Genomic DNA, 21,416 nt, shown 5'->3' with positions numbered 1-21,416 from the left:
CGAAAGGGGTAACACTGTCGGTTTTTTTTCGGGTCGAAATTTTGAATTTCGATATCTCAGCTCTGGAAGGGTCTAGAGCCTCCATTTTTGCACTCACGTCAAAGTCTCAAAGCCCTCTATCAGAATCCAGAGTTTTGAGAAGATTGGAGAAACTTAATTTTTCGCCCAAAAATGGAAAAAAACGAAAGGGGTAACACTGTCGTTTTTTTTTCGGGTCGAAATTTTGAATTTCGATATCTCAGCTCTGGAAGGGTCTAGAGCCTCCATTTTTGCACTCACGTCAAAGTCTCACAGCCCTCTATCAGAATCCAGAGTTTTGAGAAGATTGGAGAAACTTAATTTTTCGCCCAAAAATGGAAAAAAACGAAAGGGGTAACACTGTCGTTTTTTTTTCGGGTCGAAATTTTGAATTTCGATATCTCAGCTATGGAAGGGTCTAGAGCCTCCATTTTTGCACTCACGTCAAAGTCTCACAGCCCTCTATCAGAATCCAGAGTTTTGAGAAGATTGGAGAAACTTAATTTTTCGCCCAAAAATGGAAAAAAACGAAAGGGGTAACACTGTCGTTTTTTTTTCGGGTCGAAATTTTGAATTTCGATATCTCAGCTCTGGAAGGGTCTAGAGCCTCCATTTTTGCACTCACGTCAAAGTCTCACAGCCCTCTATCAGAATCCAGAGTTTTGAGAAGATTGGAGAAACTTAATTTTTCGCCCAAAAATGGAAAAAAACGAAAGGGGTAACACTGTCGTTTTTTTTTCGGGTCGAAATTTTGAATTTCGATATCTCAGCTCTGGAAGGGTCTAGAGCCTCCATTTTTGCACTCACGTCAAAGTCTCACAGCCCTCTATCAGAATCCAGAGTTTTGAGAAGATTGGAGAAACTTAATTTTTCGCCCAAAAACGGAAAAAAACGAAAGGGGTAACACTGTCGGTTTTTTTTCGGGTCGAAATTTTGAATTTCGATATCTCAGGTCTGGAAGGGTCTAGAGCCTCCATTTTTGCACTCACGTCAAAGTCTCACAGCCCTCTATCAGAATCCAGAGTTTTGAGAAGATTGGAGAAACTTAATTTTTCGCCCAAAAATGGAAAAAAACGAAAGGGGTAACACTGTCGTTTTTTTTTCGGGTCGAAATTTTGAATTTCGATATCTCAGCTCTGGAAGGGTCTAGAGCCTCCATTTTTGCACTCACGTCAAAGTCTCACAGCCCTCTATCAGAATCCAGAGTTTTGAGAAGATTGGAGAAACTTAATTTTTCGCCCAAAAATGGAAAAAAACGAAAGGGGTAACACTGTCGTTTTTTTTTCGGGTCGAAATTTTGAATTTCGATATCTCAGCTCTGGAAGGGTCTAGAGCCTCCATTTTTGCACTCACGTCAAAGTCTCACAGCCCTCTATCAGAATCCAGAGTTTTGAGAAGATTGGAGAAACTTAATTTTTCACCCAAAAATGGAAAAAAACGAAAGGGGTAACACTGTCGTTTTTTTTTTCGGGTCGAAATTTTGAATTTCGATATCTCAGCTCTGGAAGGGTCTAGAGCCTCCATTTTTGCACTCACGTCAAAGTCTCACAGCCCTCTATCAGAATCCAGAGTTTTGAGAAGATTGGAGAAACTTAATTTTTCGCCCAAAAATGGAAAAAAACGAAAGGGGTAACACTGTCGTTTTTTTTTCGGGTCGAAATTTTGAATTTCGATATCTCAGGTCTGGAAGGGTCTAGAGCCTCCATTTTTGCACTCACGTCAAAGTCTCACAGCCCTCTATCAGAATCCAGAGTTTTGAGAAGATTGGAGAAACTTAATTTTTCGCCCAAAAACGGAAAAAAACGAAAGGGGTAACACTGTCGTTTTTTTTTCGGGTCGAAATTTTGAATTTCGATATCTCAGCTCTGGAAGGGTCTAGAGCCTCCATTTTTGCACTCACGTCAAAGTCTCACAGCCCTCTATCAGAATCCAGAGTTTTGAGAAGATTGGAGAAACTTAATTTTTCGCCCAAAAACGGAAAAAAACGAAAGGGGTAACACTGTCGTTTTTTTTTCGGGTCGAAATTTTGAATTTCGATATCTCAGCTCTGGAAGGGTCTAGAGCCTCCATTTTTGCACTCACGTCAAAGTCTCACAGCCCTCTATCAGAATCCAGAGTTTTGAGAAGATTGGAGAAACTTAATTTTTCGCCCAAAAATGGAAAAAAACGAAAGGGGTAACACTGTCGTTTTTTTTTCGGGTCGAAATTTTGAATTTCGATATCTCAGCTCTGGAAGGGTCTAGAGCCTCCATTTTTGCACTCACGTCAAAGTCTCACAGCCCTCTATCAGAATCCAGAGTTTTGAGAAGATTGGAGAAACTTAATTTTTCGCCCAAAAATGGAAAAAAACGAAAGGGGTAACACTGTCGTTTTTTTTTTCGGGTCGAAATTTTGAATTTCGATATCTCAGCTCTGGAAGGGTCTAGAGCCTCAATTTTTGCACTCACGTCAAAGTCTCAGAGCCCTCTATCAGAATCCAGAGTTTTGAGAAGATTGGAGAAACTTAATTTTTCGCCCAAAAATGGAAAAAAACGAAAGGGGTAACACTGTCGTTTTTTTTTCGGGTCGAAAATTTGAATTTCGATATCTCAGCTCTGGAAGGGTCTAGAGCCTCCATTTTTGCACTCACGTCAAAGTCTCACAGCCCTCTATCAGAATCCAGAGTTTTGAGAAGATTGGAGAAACTTAATTTTTCGCCCAAAAATGGAAAAAAACGAAAGGGGTAACACTGTCGTTTTTTTTTCGGGTCGAAATTTTGAATTTCGATATCTCAGCTCTGGAAGGGTCTAGAGCCTCCATTTTTGCACTCACGTCAAAGTCTCACAGCCCTCTATCAGAATCCAGAGTTTTGAGAAGATTGGAGAAACTTAATTTTTCGCCCAAAAACGGAAAAAAACGAAAGGGGTAACACTGTCGTTTTTTTTTTCGGGTCGAAATTTTGAATTTCGATATCTCAGCTCTGGAAGGGTCTAGAGCCTCAATTTTTGCACTCACGTCAAAGTCTCACAGCCCTCTATCAGAATCCAGAGTTTTGAGAAGATTGGAGAAACTTAATTTTTCGCCCAAAAATGGAAAAAAACGAAAGGGGTAACACTGTCGTTTTTTTTTTCGGGTCGAAATTTTGAATTTCGATATCTCAGCTCTGGAAGGGTCTAGAGCCTCCATTTTTGCACTCACGTCAAAGTCTCACAGCCCTCTATCAGAATCCAGAGTTTTGAGAAGATTGGAGAAACTTAATTTTTCGCCCAAAAATGGAAAAAAACGAAAGGGGTAACACTGTCGTTTTTTTTTCGGGTCGAAATTTTGAATTTCGATATCTCAACTCTGGAAGGGTCTAGAGCCTCCATTTTTGCACTCACGTCAAAGTCTCACAGCCCTCTATCAGAATCCAGAGTTTTGAGAAGATTGGAGAAACTTAATTTTTCGCCCAAAAATGGAAAAAAACGAAAGGGGTAACACTGTCGTTTTTTTTTCGGGTCGAAATTTTGAATTTCGATATCTCAGCTCTGGAAGGGTCTAGAGCCTCCATTTTTGCACTCACGTCAAAGTCTCACAGCCCTCTATCAGAATCCAGAGTTTTGAGAAGATTGGAGAAACTTAATTTTTCGCCCAAAAACGAAAGGGGTAACACTGTCGGTTTTTTTTCGGGTCGAAATTTTGAATTTCGATATCTCAGCTCTGGAAGGGTCTAGAGCCTCCATTTTTGCACTCACGTCAAAGTCTCAAAGCCCTCTATCAGAATCCAGAGTTTTGAGAAGATTGGAGAAACTTAATTTTTCGCCCAAAAATGGAAAAAAACGAAAGGGGTAACACTGTCGTTTTTTTTTCGGGTCGAAATTTTGAATTTCGATATCTCAGCTCTGGAAGGGTCTAGAGCCTCCATTTTTGCACTCACGTCAAAGTCTCACAGCCCTCTATCAGAATCCAGAGTTTTGAGAAGATTGGAGAAACTTAATTTTTCGCCCAAAAATGGAAAAAAACGAAAGGGGTAACACTGTCGTTTTTTTTTCGGGTCGAAATTTTGAATTTCGATATCTCAGCTATGGAAGGGTCTAGAGCCTCCATTTTTGCACTCACGTCAAAGTCTCACAGCCCTCTATCAGAATCCAGAGTTTTGAGAAGATTGGAGAAACTTAATTTTTCGCCCAAAAATGGAAAAAAACGAAAGGGGTAACACTGTCGTTTTTTTTTCGGGTCGAAATTTTGAATTTCGATATCTCAGCTCTGGAAGGGTCTAGAGCCTCCATTTTTGCACTCACGTCAAAGTCTCACAGCCCTCTATCAGAATCCAGAGTTTTGAGAAGATTGGAGAAACTTAATTTTTCGCCCAAAAATGGAAAAAAACGAAAGGGGTAACACTGTCGTTTTTTTTTCGGGTCGAAATTTTGAATTTCGATATCTCAGCTCTGGAAGGGTCTAGAGCCTCCATTTTTGCACTCACGTCAAAGTCTCACAGCCCTCTATCAGAATCCAGAGTTTTGAGAAGATTGGAGAAACTTAATTTTTCGCCCAAAAACGGAAAAAAACGAAAGGGGTAACACTGTCGGTTTTTTTTCGGGTCGAAATTTTGAATTTCGATATCTCAGGTCTGGAAGGGTCTAGAGCCTCCATTTTTGCACTCACGTCAAAGTCTCACAGCCCTCTATCAGAATCCAGAGTTTTGAGAAGATTGGAGAAACTTAATTTTTCGCCCAAAAATGGAAAAAAACGAAAGGGGTAACACTGTCGTTTTTTTTTCGGGTCGAAATTTTGAATTTCGATATCTCAGCTCTGGAAGGGTCTAGAGCCTCCATTTTTGCACTCACGTCAAAGTCTCACAGCCCTCTATCAGAATCCAGAGTTTTGAGAAGATTGGAGAAACTTAATTTTTCGCCCAAAAATGGAAAAAAACGAAAGGGGTAACACTGTCGTTTTTTTTTCGGGTCGAAATTTTGAATTTCGATATCTCAGCTCTGGAAGGGTCTAGAGCCTCCATTTTTGCACTCACGTCAAAGTCTCACAGCCCTCTATCAGAATCCAGAGTTTTGAGAAGATTGGAGAAACTTAATTTTTCACCCAAAAATGGAAAAAAACGAAAGGGGTAACACTGTCGTTTTTTTTTTCGGGTCGAAATTTTGAATTTCGATATCTCAGCTCTGGAAGGGTCTAGAGCCTCCATTTTTGCACTCACGTCAAAGTCTCACAGCCCTCTATCAGAATCCAGAGTTTTGAGAAGATTGGAGAAACTTAATTTTTCGCCCAAAAATGGAAAAAAACGAAAGGGGTAACACTGTCGTTTTTTTTTCGGGTCGAAATTTTGAATTTCGATATCTCAGCTCTGGAAGGGTCTAGAGCCTCCATTTTTGCACTCACGTCAAAGTCTCACAGCCATCTATCAGAATCCAGAGTTTTGAGAAGATTGGACAAACTTAATTTTTCGCCCAAAAATGGAAAAAAACGAAAGGGGTAACACTGTCGTTTTTTTTTCGGGTCGAAATTTTGAATTTCGATATCTCAGCTCTGGAAGGGTCTAGAGCCTCCATTTTTGCACTCACGTCAAAGTCTCACAGCCCTCTATCAGAATCCAGAGTTTTGAGAAGATTGGAGAAACTTAATTTTTCGCCCAAAAATGGAAAAAAACGAAAGGGGTAACACTGTCGTTTTTTTTTTCGGGTCAAAATTTTGAATTTCGATATCTCAGCTCTGGAAGGGTCTAGAGCCTCCATTTTTGCACTCACGTCAAAGTCTCACAGCCCTCTATCAGAATCCAGAGTTTTGAGAAGATTGGAGAAACTTAATTTTTCGCCCAAAATTGGAAAAAAACGAAAGGGGTAACACTGTCGTTTTTTTTTCGGGTCGAAATTTTGAATTTCGATATCTCAGCTCTGGAAGGGTCTAGAGCCTCCATTTTTGCACTCACGTCAAAGTCTCACAGCCCTCTATCAGAATCCAGAGTTTTGAGAAGATTGGAGAAACTTAATTTTTCGCCCAAAAATGGAAAAAAACAAAAGGGGTAACACTGTCGTTTTTTTTTCGGGTCGAAATTTTGAATTTCGATATCTCAGCTCTGGAAGGGTCTAGAGCCTCCATTTTTGCACTCACGTCAAAGTCTCACAGCCCTCTATCAGAATCCAGAGTTTTGAGAAGATTGGAGAAACTTAATTTTTCGCCCAAAAATGGAAAAAAACGAAAGGGGTAACACTGTCATTTTTTTTTCGGGTCGAAATTTTGAATTTCGATATCTCAGGTCTGGAAGGGTCTAGAGCCTCCATTTTTGCACTCACGTCAAAGTCTCACAGCCCTCTATCAGAATCCAGAGTTTTGAGAAGATTGGAGAAACTTAATTTTTCGCCCAAAAATGGAAAAAAACGAAAGGGGTAACACTGTCGTTTTTTTTTCGGGTCGAAATTTTGAATTTCGATATCTCAGCTCTGGAAGGGTCTAGAGCCTCCATTTTTGCACTCACGTCAAAGTCTCACAGCCCTCTATCAGAATCCAGAGTTTTGAGAAGATTGGAGAAACTTAATTTTTCGCCCAAAAATGGAAAAAAACGAAAGGGGTAACACTGTCGTTTTTTTTTCGGGTCGAAATTTTGAATTTCGATATCTCAGCTCTGGAAGGGTCTAGAGCCTCAATTTTTGCACTCACGTCAAAGTCTCAGAGCCCTCTATCAGAATCCAGAGTTTTGAGAAGATTGGAGAAACTTAATTTTTCGCCCAAAAATGGAAAAAAACGAAAGGGGTAACACTGTCGTTTTTTTTTTCGGGTCGAAAATTTGAATTTCGATATCTCAGCTCTGGAAGGGTCTAGAGCCTCCATTTTTGCACTCACGTCAAAGTCTCACAGCCCTCTATCAGAATCCATAGTTTTGAGAAGATTGGAGAAACTTAATTTTTCGCCCAAAAATGGAAAAAAACGAAAGGGGTAACACTGTCGTTTTTTTTTCGGGTCGAAATTTTGAATTTCGATATCTCAGCTCTGGAAGGGTCTAGAGCCTCCATTTTTGCACTCACATCAAAGTCTCACAGCCCTCTATCAGAATCCAGAGTTTTGAGAAGATTGGAGAAACTTAATTTTTCGCCCAAAAATGGAAAAAAACGAAAGGGGTAACACTGTCGTTTTTTTTTTCGGGTCGAAAATTTGAATTTCGATATCTCAGCTCTGGAAGGGTCTAGAGCCTCCATTTTTGCACTCACGTCAAAGTCTCACAGCCCTCTATCAGAATCCAGAGTTTTGAGAAGATTGGAGAAACCTTAATTTTTCGCCCAAAAATGGAAAAAAACGAAAGGGGTAACACTGTCGTTTTTTTTTCGGGTCGAAATTTTGAATTTCGATATCTCAGCTCTGGAAGGGTCTAGAGCCTCCATTTTTGCACTCACGTCAAAGTCTCACAGCCCTCTATCAGAATCCAGAGTTTTGAGAAGATTGGAGAAACTTAATTTTTCGCCCAAAAATGGAAAAAAACGAAAGGGGTAACACTGTCGTTTTTTTTTCGGGTCGAAATTTTGAATTTCGATATCTCAGCTCTGGAAGGGTCTAGAGCCTCCATTTTTGCACTCACGTCAAAGTCTCACAGCCCTCTATCAGAATCCAGAGTTTTGAGAAGATTGGAGAAACTTAATTTTTCGCCCAAAAATGGAAAAAAACGAAAGGGGTAACACTGTCGTTTTTTTTTCGGGTCGAAATTTTGAATTTCGATATCTCAGCTCTGGAAGGGTCTAGAGCCTCCATTTTTGCACTCACGTCAAAGTCTCACAGCCCTCTATCAGAATCCAGAGTTTTGAGAAGATTGGAGAAACTTAATTTTTCGCCCAAAAATGGAAAAAAACGAAAGGGGTAACACTGTCGTTTTTTTTTCGGGTCGAAATTTTGAATTTCGATATCTCAGCTCTGGAAGGGTCTAGAGCCTCCATTTTTGCACTCACGTCAAAGTCTCACAGCCCTCTATCAGAATCCAGAGTTTTGAGAAGATTGGAGAAACTTAATTTTTCGCCCAAAAATGGAAAAAAACGAAAGGGGTAACACTGTCGTTTTTTTTTCGGGTCGAAATTTTGAATTTCGATATCTCAGCTCTGGAAGGGTCTAGAGCCTCAATTTTTGCACTCACGTCAAAGTCTCAGAGCCCTCTATCAGAATCCAGAGTTTTGAGAAGATTGGAGAAACTTAATTTTTCGCCCAAAAATGGAAAAAAACGAAAGGGGTAACACTGTCGTTTTTTTTTCGGGTCGAAAATTTGAATTTCGATATCTCAGCTCTGGAAGGGTCTAGAGCCTCCATTTTTGCACTCACGTCAAAGTCTCACAGCCCTCTATCAGAATCCAGAGTTTTGAGAAGATTGGAGAAACTTAATTTTTCGCCCAAAAATGGAAAAAAACGAAAGGGGTAACACTGTCTTTTTTTTTCGGGTCGAAATTTTAAATTTCGATATCTCAGCTCTGGAAGGGTCTAGAGCCTCCATTTTTGCACTCACGTCAAAGTCTCACAGCCCTCTATCAGAATCCAGAGTTTTGAGAAGATTGGAGAAACTTAATTTTTCGCCCAAAAATGGAAAAAAACGAAAGGGGTAACACTGTCGTTTTTTTTTCGGGTCGAAATTTTGAATTTCGATATCTCAGCTCTGGAAGGGTCTAGAGCCTCAATTTTTGCACTCACGTCAAAGTCTCAGAGCCCTCTATCAGAATCCAGAGTTTTGAGAAGATTGGAGAAACTTAATTTTTCGCCCAAAAATGGAAAAAAACGAAAGGGGTAACACTGTCGTTTTTTTTTCGGGTCGAAAATTTGAATTTCGATATCTCAGCTCTGGAAGGGTCTAGAGCCTCCATTTTTGCACTCACGTCAAAGTCTCACAGCCCTCTATCAGAATCCAGAGTTTTGAGAAGATTGGAGAAACCTTAATTTTTCGCCCAAAAATGGAAAAAAACGAAAGGGGTAACACCGTCGTTTTTTTTTCGGGTCGAAATTTTGAATTTCGATATCTCAGCTCTGGAAGGGTCTAGAGCCTCCATTTTTGCACTCACGTCAAAGTCTCACAGCCCTCTATCAGAATCCAGAGTTTTGAGAAGATTGGAGAAACTTAATTTTTCGCCCAAAAATGGAAAAAAACGAAAGGGGTAACACTGTCGTTTTTTTTTCGGGTCGAAATTTTGAATTTCGATATCTCAGCTCTGGAAGGGTCTAGAGCCTCCATTTTTGCACTCACGTCAAAGTCTCACAGCCCTCTATCAGAATCCAGAGTTTTGAGAAGATTGGAGAAACTTAATTTTTCGCCCAAAAATGGAAAAAAACGAAAGGGGTAACACTGTCGTTTTTTTTTCGGGTCGAAATTTTGAATTTCGATATCTCAGCTCTGGAAGGGTCTAGAGCCTCCATTTTTGCACTCACGTCAAAGTCTCACAGCCCTCTATCAGAATCCAGAGTTTTGAGAAGATTGGAGAAACTTAATTTTTCGCCCAAAAATGGAAAAAAACGAAAGGGGTAACACTGTCGTTTTTTTTTCGGGTCGAAATTTTGAATTTCGATATCTCAGGTCTGGAAGGGTCTAGAGCCTCCATTTTTGCACTCACGTCAAAGTCTCACAGCCCTCTATCAGAATCCAGAGTTTTGAGAAGATTGGAGAAACTTAATTTTTCGCCCAAAAATGGAAAAAAACGAAAGGGGTAACACTGTCGTTTTTTTTTCGGGTCGAAATTTTGAATTTCGATATCTCAGCTCTGGAAGGGTCTAGAGCCTCCATTTTTGCACTCACGTCAAAGTCTCACAGCCCTCTATCAGAATCCAGAGTTTTGAGAAGATTGGAGAAACTTAATTTTTCGCCCAAAAATGGAAAAAAACGAAAGGGGTAACACTGTCGTTTTTTTTTCGGGTCGAAATTTTGAATTTCGATATCTCAGCTCTGGAAGGGTCTAGAGCCTCCATTTTTGCACTCACGTCAAAGTCTCACAGCCCTCTATCAGAATCCAGAGTTTTGAGAAGATTGGAGAAACTTAATTTTTCGCCCAAAAATGGAAAAAAACGAAAGGGGTAACACTGTCGTTTTTTTTTCGGGTCGAAATTTTGAATTTCGATATCTCAGCTCTGGAAGGGTCTAGAGCCTCCATTTTTGCACTCACGTCAAAGTCTCACAGCCCTCTATCAGAATCCAGAGTTTTGAGAAGATTGGAGAAACTTAATTTTTCGCCCAAAAATGGAAAAAAACGAAAGGGGTAACACTGTCGTTTTTTTTTCGGGTCGAAATTTTGAATTTCGATATCTCAGCTCTGGAAGGGTCTAGAGCCTCCATTTTTGCACTCACGTCAAAGTCTCACAGCCCTCTATCAGAATCCAGAGTTTTGAGAAGATTGGAGAAACTTAATTTTTCGCCCAAAAACGGAAAAAAACGAAAGGGGTAACACTGTCGGTTTTTTTTCGGGTCGAAATTTTGAATTTCGATATCTCAGGTCTGGAAGGGTCTAGAGCCTCCATTTTTGCACTCACGTCAAAGTCTCACAGCCCTCTATCAGAATCCAGAGTTTTGAGAAGATTGGAGAAACTTAATTTTTCGCCCAAAAATGGAAAAAAACGAAAGGGGTAACACTGTCGTTTTTTTTTCGGGTCGAAATTTTGAATTTCGATATCTCAGCTCTGGAAGGGTCTAGAGCCTCCATTTTTGCACTCACGTCAAAGTCTCACAGCCCTCTATCAGAATCCAGAGTTTTGAGAAGATTGGAGAAACTTAATTTTTCGCCCAAAAATGGAAAAAAACGAAAGGGGTAACACTGTCGTTTTTTTTTCGGGTCGAAATTTTGAATTTCGATATCTCAGCTCTGGAAGGGTCTAGAGCCTCCATTTTTGCACTCACGTCAAAGTCTCACAGCCCTCTATCAGAATCCAGAGTTTTGAGAAGATTGGAGAAACTTAATTTTTCACCCAAAAATGGAAAAAAACGAAAGGGGTAACACTGTCGTTTTTTTTTTCGGGTCGAAATTTTGAATTTCGATATCTCAGCTCTGGAAGGGTCTAGAGCCTCCATTTTTGCACTCACGTCAAAGTCTCACAGCCCTCTATCAGAATCCAGAGTTTTGAGAAGATTGGAGAAACTTAATTTTTCGCCCAAAAATGGAAAAAAACGAAAGGGGTAACACTGTCGTTTTTTTTTCGGGTCGAAATTTTGAATTTCGATATCTCAGCTCTGGAAGGGTCTAGAGCCTCCATTTTTGCACTCACGTCAAAGTCTCACAGCCATCTATCAGAATCCAGAGTTTTGAGAAGATTGGACAAACTTAATTTTTCGCCCAAAAATGGAAAAAAACGAAAGGGGTAACACTGTCGTTTTTTTTTCGGGTCGAAATTTTGAATTTCGATATCTCAGCTCTGGAAGGGTCTAGAGCCTCCATTTTTGCACTCACGTCAAAGTCTCACAGCCCTCTATCAGAATCCAGAGTTTTGAGAAGATTGGAGAAACTTAATTTTTCGCCCAAAAATGGAAAAAAACGAAAGGGGTAACACTGTCGTTTTTTTTTTCGGGTCAAAATTTTGAATTTCGATATCTCAGCTCTGGAAGGGTCTAGAGCCTCCATTTTTGCACTCACGTCAAAGTCTCACAGCCCTCTATCAGAATCCAGAGTTTTGAGAAGATTGGAGAAACTTAATTTTTCGCCCAAAATTGGAAAAAAACGAAAGGGGTAACACTGTCGTTTTTTTTTCGGGTCGAAATTTTGAATTTCGATATCTCAGCTCTGGAAGGGTCTAGAGCCTCCATTTTTGCACTCACGTCAAAGTCTCACAGCCCTCTATCAGAATCCAGAGTTTTGAGAAGATTGGAGAAACTTAATTTTTCGCCCAAAAATGGAAAAAAACAAAAGGGGTAACACTGTCGTTTTTTTTTCGGGTCGAAATTTTGAATTTCGATATCTCAGCTCTGGAAGGGTCTAGAGCCTCCATTTTTGCACTCACGTCAAAGTCTCACAGCCCTCTATCAGAATCCAGAGTTTTGAGAAGATTGGAGAAACTTAATTTTTCGCCCAAAAATGGAAAAAAACGAAAGGGGTAACACTGTCATTTTTTTTTCGGGTCGAAATTTTGAATTTCGATATCTCAGGTCTGGAAGGGTCTAGAGCCTCCATTTTTGCACTCACGTCAAAGTCTCACAGCCCTCTATCAGAATCCAGAGTTTTGAGAAGATTGGAGAAACTTAATTTTTCGCCCAAAAATGGAAAAAAACGAAAGGGGTAACACTGTCGTTTTTTTTTCGGGTCGAAATTTTGAATTTCGATATCTCAGCTCTGGAAGGGTCTAGAGCCTCCATTTTTGCACTCACGTCAAAGTCTCACAGCCCTCTATCAGAATCCAGAGTTTTGAGAAGATTGGAGAAACTTAATTTTTCGCCCAAAAATGGAAAAAAACGAAAGGGGTAACACTGTCGTTTTTTTTTCGGGTCGAAATTTTGAATTTCGATATCTCAGCTCTGGAAGGGTCTAGAGCCTCAATTTTTGCACTCACGTCAAAGTCTCAGAGCCCTCTATCAGAATCCAGAGTTTTGAGAAGATTGGAGAAACTTAATTTTTCGCCCAAAAATGGAAAAAAACGAAAGGGGTAACACTGTCGTTTTTTTTTTCGGGTCGAAAATTTGAATTTCGATATCTCAGCTCTGGAAGGGTCTAGAGCCTCCATTTTTGCACTCACGTCAAAGTCTCACAGCCCTCTATCAGAATCCATAGTTTTGAGAAGATTGGAGAAACTTAATTTTTCGCCCAAAAATGGAAAAAAACGAAAGGGGTAACACTGTCGTTTTTTTTTCGGGTCGAAATTTTGAATTTCGATATCTCAGCTCTGGAAGGGTCTAGAGCCTCCATTTTTGCACTCACATCAAAGTCTCACAGCCCTCTATCAGAATCCAGAGTTTTGAGAAGATTGGAGAAACTTAATTTTTCGCCCAAAAATGGAAAAAAACGAAAGGGGTAACACTGTCGTTTTTTTTTCGGGTCGAAATTTTGAATTTCGATATCTCAGCTCTGGAAGGGTCTAGAGCCTCAATTTTTGCACTCACGTCAAAGTCTCAGAGCCCTCTATCAGAATCCAGAGTTTTGAGAAGATTGGAGAAACTTAATTTTTCGCCCAAAAATGGAAAAAAACGAAAGGGGTAACACTGTCGTTTTTTTTTTCGGGTCGAAAATTTGAATTTCGATATCTCAGCTCTGGAAGGGTCTAGAGCCTCCATTTTTGCACTCACGTCAAAGTCTCACAGCCCTCTATCAGAATCCAGAGTTTTGAGAAGATTGGAGAAACCTTAATTTTTCGCCCAAAAATGGAAAAAAACGAAAGGGGTAACACTGTCGTTTTTTTTTCGGGTCGAAATTTTGAATTTCGATATCTCAGCTCTGGAAGGGTCTAGAGCCTCCATTTTTGCACTCACGTCAAAGTCTCACAGCCCTCTATCAGAATCCAGAGTTTTGAGAAGATTGGAGAAACTTAATTTTTCGCCCAAAAATGGAAAAAAACGAAAGGGGTAACACTGTCGTTTTTTTTTCGGGTCGAAATTTTGAATTTCGATATCTCAGCTCTGGAAGGGTCTAGAGCCTCCATTTTTGCACTCACGTCAAAGTCTCACAGCCCTCTATCAGAATCCAGAGTTTTGAGAAGATTGGAGAAACTTAATTTTTCGCCCAAAAATGGAAAAAAACGAAAGGGGTAACACTGTCGTTTTTTTTTCGGGTCGAAATTTTGAATTTCGATATCTCAGCTCTGGAAGGGTCTAGAGCCTCAATTTTTGCACTCACGTCAAAGTCTCACAGCCCTCTATCAGAATCCAGAGTTTTGAGAAGATTGGAGAAACTTAATTTTTCGCCCAAAAATGGAAAAAAACGAAAGGGGTAACACTGTCGTTTTTTTTTCGGGTCGAAAATTTGAATTTCGATATCTCAGCTCTGGAAGGGTCTAGAGCCTCCATTTTTGCACTCACGTCAAAGTCTCACAGCCCTCTATCAGAATCCAGAGTTTTGAGAAGATTGGAGAAACTTAATTTTTCGCCCAAAAATGGAAAAAAACGAAAGGGGTAACACTGTCTTTTTTTTTCGGGTCGAAATTTTAAATTTCGATATCTCAGCTCTGGAAGGGTCTAGAGCCTCCATTTTTGCACTCACGTCAAAGTCTCACAGCCCTCTATCAGAATCCAGAGTTTTGAGAAGATTGGAGAAACTTAATTTTTCGCCCAAAAATGGAAAAAAACGAAAGGGGTAACACTGTCGTTTTTTTTTCGGGTCGAAATTTTGAATTTCGATATCTCAGCTCTGGAAGGGTCTAGAGCCTCAATTTTTGCACTCACGTCAAAGTCTCAGAGCCCTCTATCAGAATCCAGAGTTTTGAGAAGATTGGAGAAACTTAATTTTTCGCCCAAAAATGGAAAAAAACGAAAGGGGTAACACTGTCGTTTTTTTTTCGGGTCGAAAATTTGAATTTCGATATCTCAGCTCTGGAAGGGTCTAGAGCCTCCATTTTTGCACTCACGTCAAAGTCTCACAGCCCTCTATCAGAATCCAGAGTTTTGAGAAGATTGGAGAAACCTTAATTTTTCGCCCAAAAATGGAAAAAAACGAAAGGGGTAACACTGTCGTTTTTTTTTCGGGTCGAAATTTTGAATTTCGATATCTCAGCTCTGGAAGGGTCTAGAGCCTCCATTTTTGCACTCACGTCAAAGTCTCACAGCCCTCTATCAGAATCCAGAGTTTTGAGAAGATTGGAGAAACTTAATTTTTCGCCCAAAAATGGAAAAAAACGAAAGGGGTAACACTGTCGTTTTTTTTTCGGGTCGAAATTTTGAATTTCGATATCTCAGCTCTGGAAGGGTCTAGAGCCTCCATTTTTGCACTCACGTCAAAGTCTCACAGCCCTCTATCAGAATCCAGAGTTTTGAGAAGATTGGAGAAACTTAATTTTTCGCCCAAAAATGGAAAAAAACGAAAGGGGTAACACTGTCGTTTTTTTTTCGGGTCGAAATTTTGAATTTCGATATCTCAGGTCTGGAAGGGTCTAGAGCCTCCATTTTTGCACTCACGTCAAAGTCTCACAGCCCTCTATCAGAATCCAGAGTTTTGAGAAGATTGGAGAAACTTAATTTTTCGCCCAAAAATGGAAAAAAACGAAAGGGGTAACACTGTCGTTTTTTTTTCGGGTCGAAATTTTGAATTTCGATATCTCAGCTCTGGAAGGGTCTAGAGCCTCCATTTTTGCACTCACGTCAAAGTCTCACAGCCCTCTATCAGAATCCAGAGTTTTGAGAAGATTGGAGAAACTTAATTTTTCGCCCAAAAATGGAAAAAAACGAAAGGGGTAACACTGTCGTTTTTTTTTCGGGTCGAAATTTTGAATTTCGATATCTCAGCTCTGGAAGGGTCTAGAGCCTCAATTTTTGCACTCACGTCAAAGTCTCAGAGCCCTCTATCAGAATCCAGAGTTTTGAGAAGATTGGAGAAACTTAATTTTTCGCCCAAAAATGGAAAAAAACGAAAGGGGTAACACTGTCGTTTTTTTTTTCGGGTCGAAAATTTGAATTTCGATATCTCAGCTCTGGAAGGGTCTAGAGCCTCCATTTTTGCACTCACGTCAAAGTCTCACAGCCCTCTATCAGAATCCAGAGTTTTGAGAAGATTGGAGAAACTTAATTTTTCGCCCAAAAATGGAAAAAAACGAAAGGGGTAACACTGTCGTTTTTTTTTCGGGTCGAAATTTTGAATTTCGATATCTCAGCTCTGGAAGGGTCTAGAGCCTCCATTTTTGCACTCACGTCAAAGTCTCACAGCCCTCTATCAGAATCCAGAGTTTTGAGAAGATTGGAGAAACTTAATTTTTCGCCCAAAAATGGAAAAAAACGAAAGGGGTAACACTGTCGTTTTTTTTTCGGGTCGAAATTTTGAATTTCGATATCTCAGCTCTGGAAGGGTCTAGAGCCTCAATTTTTGCACTCACGTCAAAGTCTCAGAGCCCTCTATCAGAATCCAGAGTTTTGAGAAGATTGGAGAAACTTAATTTTTCGCCCAAAAATGGAAAAAAACGAAAGGGGTAACACTGTCGTTTTTTTTTCGGGTCGAAAATTTGAATTTCGATATCTCAGCTCTGGAAGGGTCTAGAGCCTCCATTTTTGCACTCACGTCAAAGTCTCACAGCCCTCTATCAGAATCCAGAGTTTTGAGAAGATTGGAGAAACCTTAATTTTTCGCCCAAAAATGGAAAAAAACGAAAGGGGTAACACTGTCGTTTTTTTTTCGGGTCGAAATTTTGAATTTCGATATCTCAGCTCTGGAAGGGTCTAGAGCCTCCATTTTTGCACTCACGTCAAAGTCTCACAGCCCTCTATCAGAATCCAGAGTTTTGAGAAGATTGGAGAAACTTAATTTTTCGCCCAAAAATGGAAAAAAACGAAAGGGGTAACACTGTCGTTTTTTTTTCGGGTCGAAATTTTGAATTTCGATATCTCAGCTCTGGAAGGGTCTAGAGCCTCCATTTTTGCACTCACGTCAAAGTCTCACAGCCCTCTATCAGAATCCAGAGTTTTGAGAAGATTGGAGAAACTTAATTTTTCGCCCAAAAACGGAAAAAAACGAAAGGGGTAACACTGTCGTTTTTTTTTCGGGTCGAAATTTTGAATTTCGATATCTCAGGTCTGGAAGGGTCTAGAGCCTCCATTTTTGCACTCACGTCAAAGTCTCACAGCCCTCTATCAGAATCCAGAGTTTTGAGAAGATTGGAGAAACTTAATTTTTCGCCCAAAAATGGAAAAAAACGAAAGGGGTAACACTGTCGTTTTTTTTTCGGGTCGAAATTTTGAATTTCGATATCTCAGGTCTGGAAGGGTCTAGAGCCTCCATTTTTGCACTCACGTCAAAGTCTCACAGCCCTCTATCAGAATCCAGAGTTTTGAGAAGATTGGAGAAACTTAATTTTTCGCCCAAAAATGGAAAAAAACGAAAGGGGTAACACTGTCGTTTTTTTTTCGGGTCGAAAATTTGAATTTCGATATCTCAGCTCTGGAAGGGTCTAGAGCCTCCATTTTTGCACTCACGTCAAAGTCTCACAGCCCTCTATCAGAATCCAGAGTTTTGAGAAGATTGGAGAAACTTAATTTTTCGCCCAAAAACGGAAAAAAACGAAAGGGGTAACACTGTCGTTTTTTTTTCGGGTCGAAAATTTGAATTTCGATATCTCAGGTCTGGAAGGGTCTAGAGCCTCCATTTTTGCACTCACGTCAAAGTCTCACAGCCCTCTATCAGAATCCAGAGTTTTGAGAAGATTGGAGAAACTTAATTTTTCGCCCAAAAATGGAAAAAAACGAAAGGGGTAACACTGTCGTTTTTTTTTCGGGTCGAAATTTTGATTTTCGATATCTCAGCTCTGGAAGGGTCTAGAGCCTCCATTTTTGCACTCACGTCAAAGTCTCACAGCCCTCTATCAGAATCCAGAGTTTTGAGAAGATTGGAGAAACTTAATTTTTCGCCCAAAAATGGAAAAAAACGAAAGGGGTAACACTGTCGTTTTTTTTTTCGGGTCGAAATTTTGAATTTCGATATCTCAGCTCTGGAAGGGTCTAGAGCCTCAATTTTTGCACTCACGTCAAAGTCTCAGAGCCCTCTATCAGAATCCAGAGTTTTGAGAAGATTGGAGAAACTTAATTTTTCGCCCAAAAATGGAAAAAAACGAAAGGGGTAACACTGTCGTTTTTTTTTCGGGTCGAAAATTTGAATTTCGATATCTCAGCTCTGGAAGGGTCTAGAGCCTCCATTTTTGCACTCACGTCAAAGTCTCACAGCCCTCTATCAGAATCCAGAGTTTTGAGAAGATTGGAGAAACTTAATTTTTCGCCCAAAAATGGAAAAAAACGAAAGGGGTAACACTGTCGTTTTTTTTTCGGGTCGAAATTTTGAATTTCGATATCTCAGCTCTGGAAGGGTCTAGAGCCTCCATTTTTGCACTCACGTCAAAGTCTCACAGCCCTCTATCAGAATCTAGAGTTTTGAGAAGATTGGAGAAACTTAATTTTTCGCCCAAAAATGGAAAAAAACGAAAGGGGTAACACTGTCGTTTTTTTTTTCGGGTCGAAATTTTGAATTTCGATATCTCAGCTCTGGAAGGGTCTAGAGCCTCCATTTTTGCACTCACGTCAAAGTCTCACAGCCCTCTATCAGAATCCAGAGTTTTGAGAAGATTGGAGAAACTTAATTTTTCGCCCAAAAATGGAAAAAAACGAAAGGGGTAACACTGTCGTTTTTTTTTCGGGTCGAAATTTTGAATTTCGATATCTCAACTCTGGAAGGGTCTAGAGCCTCCATTTTTGCACTCACGTCAAAGTCTCACAGCCCTCTATCAGAATCCAGAGTTTTGAGAAGATTGGAGAAACTTAATTTTTCGCCCAAAAATGGAAAAAAACGAAAGGGGTAACACTGTCGTTTTTTTTTCGGGTCGAAATTTTGAATTTCGATATCTCAGCTCTGGAAGGGTCTAGAGCCTCCATTTTTGCACTCACATCAAAGTCTCACAGCCCTCTATCAGAATCCAGAGTTTTGAGAAGATTGGAGAAACTTAATTTTTCGCCCAAAAACGAAAGGGGTAACACTGTCGGTTTTTTTTTCGGGTCGAAATTTTGAATTTCGATATCTCAGCTCTGGAAGGGTCTAGAGCCTCCATTTTTGCACTCACGTCAAAGTCTCAAAGCCCTCTATCAGAATCCAGAGTTTTGAGAAGATTGGAGAAACTTAATTTTTCGCCCAAAAATGGAAAAAAACGAAAGGGGTAACACTGTCGTTTTTTTTTCGGGTCGAAATTTTGAATTTCGATATCTCAGCTCTGGAAGGGTCTAGAGCCTCCATTTTTGCACTCACGTCAAAGTCTCACAGCCCTCTATCAGAATCCAGAGTTTTGAGAAGATTGGAGAAACTTAATTTTTCGCCCAAAAATGGAAAAAAACGAAAGGGGTAACACTGTCGTTTTTTTTTCGGGTCGAAATTTTGAATTTCGATATCTCAGCTATGGAAGGGTCTAGAGCCTCCATTTTTGCACTCACGTCAAAGTCTCACAGCCCTCTATCAGAATCCAGAGTTTTGAGAAGATTGGAGAAACTTAATTTTTCGCCCAAAAATGGAAAAAAACGAAAGGGGTAACACTGTCGTTTTTTTTTCGGGTCGAAATTTTGAATTTCGATATCTCAGCTCTGGAAGGGTCTAGAGCCTCCATTTTTGCACTCACGTCAAAGTCTCACAGCCCTCTATCAGAATCCAGAGTTTTGAGAAGATTGGAGAAACTTAATTTTTCGCCCAAAAACGGAAAAAAACGAAAGGGGTAACACTGTCGGTTTTTTTTCGGGTCGAAATTTTGAATTTCGATATCTCAGCTCTGGAAGGGTCTAGAGCCTCCATTTATGCACTCACGTCAAAGTCTCACAGCCCTCTATCAGAATCCAGAGTTTTGAGAAGATTGGAGAAACTTAATTTTTCGCCCAAAAATGGAAAAAAACGAAAGGGGTAACACTGTCGTTTTTTTTTCGGGTCGAAATTTTGAATTTCGATATCTCAGCTCTGGAAGGGTCTAGAGCCTCCATTTTTGCACTCACGTCAAAGTCTCACAGCCCTCTATCAGAATCCAGAGTTTTGAGAAGATTGGAGAAACTTAATTTTTCGCCCAAAAATGGAAAAAAACGAAAGGGGTAACACTGTCGTTTTTTTTTCGGGTCGAAATTTTGAATTTCGATATCTCAGCTCTGGAAGGGTCTAGAGCCTCCATTTTTGCACTCACGTCAAAGTCTCAGAGCCCTCTATCAGAATCCAGAGTTTTGAGAAGATTGGAGAAACTTAATTTTTCGCCCAAAAATGGAAAAAAACGAAAGGGGTAACACTGTCGTTTTTTTTTCGGGTCGAAAATTTGAATTTCGATATCTCAGCTCTGGAAGGGTCTAGAGCCTCCATTTTTGCACTCACGTCAAAGTCTCACAGCCCTCTATCAGAATCCAGAGTTTTGAGAAGATTGGAGAAACTTAATTTTTCGCCCAAAAATGGAAAAAAACGAAAGGGGTAACACTGTCGTTTTTTTTTCGGGTCGAAATTTTGAATTTCGATATCTCAGCTCTGGAAGGGTCTAGAGCCTCCATTTTTGCACTCACGTCAAAGTCTCACAGCCCTCTATCAGAATCCAGAGTTTTGAGAAGATTGGAGAAACTTAATTTTTCGCCCAAAAACGGAAAAAAACGAAAGGGGTAACACTGTCGTTTTTTTTTTCGGGTCGAAATTTTGAATTTCGATATCTCAGCTCTGGAAGGGTCTAGAGCCTCCATTTTTGCACTCACGTCAAAGTCTCACAGCCCTCTATCAGAATCCAGAGTTTTGAGAAGATTGGAGAAACTTAATTTTTCGCCCAAAAATGGAAAAAAACGAAAGGGGTAACACTGTCGTTTTTTTTTTCGGGTCGAAATTTTGAATTTCGATATCTCAGCTCTGGAAGGGTCTAGAGCCTCCATTTTTGCACTCACGTCAAAGTCTCACAGCCCTCTATCAGAATCCAGAGTTTTGAGAAGATTGGAGAAACTTAATTTTTCGCCCAAAAATGGAAAAAAACGAAAGGGGTAACACTGTCGTTTTTTTTTCGGGTCGAAATTTTGAATTTCGATATCTCAACTCTGGAAGGGTCTAGAGCCTCCATTTTTGCACTCACGTCAAAGTCTCACAGCCCTCTATCAGAATCCAGAGTTTCGAGAAGATTGGAGAAACTTAATTTTTCGCCCAAAAATGGAAAAAAACGAAAGGGGTAACACTGTCGTTTTTTTTTCGGGTCGAAATTTTGAATTTCGATATCTCAGCTCTGGAAGAGTCTAGAGCCTCCATTTTTGCACTCACGTCAAAGTCTCACAGCCCTCTATCAGAATCCAGAGTTTTGAGAAGATTGGAGAAACTTAATTTTTCGCCCAAAAATGGAAAAAAACGAAAGGGGTAACACTGTCGTTTTTTTTTTCGGGTCGAAATTTTGAATTTCGATATCTCAGCTCTGGAAGGGTCTAGAGCCTCAATTTTTGCACTCACGTCAAAGTCTCAGAGCCCTCTATCAGAATCCAGAGTTTTGAGAAGATTGGAGAAACTTAATTTTTCGCCCAAAAATGGAAAAAAACGAAAGGGGTAACACTGTCGTTTTTTTTTCGGGTCGAAAATTTGAATTTCGATATCTCAGCTCTGGAAGGGTCTAGAGCCTCCATTTTTGCACTCACGTCAAAGTCTCACAGCCCTCTATCAGAATCCAGAGTTTTGAGAAGATTGGAGAAACTTAATTTTTCGCCCAAAAATGGAAAAAAACGAAAGGGGTAACACTGTCGTTTTTTTTTCGGGTCGAAATTTTGAATTTCGATATCTCAGCTCTGGAAGGGTCTAGAGCCTCCATTTTTGCACTCACGTCAAAGTCTCACAGCCCTCTAT

The sequence above is a fragment of the Pimephales promelas genome, chromosome 25 (assembly GCF_988280905.1).
Source record: "Pimephales promelas chromosome 25, fPimPro1.hap1.1, whole genome shotgun sequence".
NCBI lineage: Eukaryota > Metazoa > Chordata > Actinopteri > Cypriniformes > Leuciscidae > Pimephales > Pimephales promelas.
The sequence above is the reverse complement of the archived record's forward strand: the minus strand, read 5'-3'. Positions refer to the sequence as shown.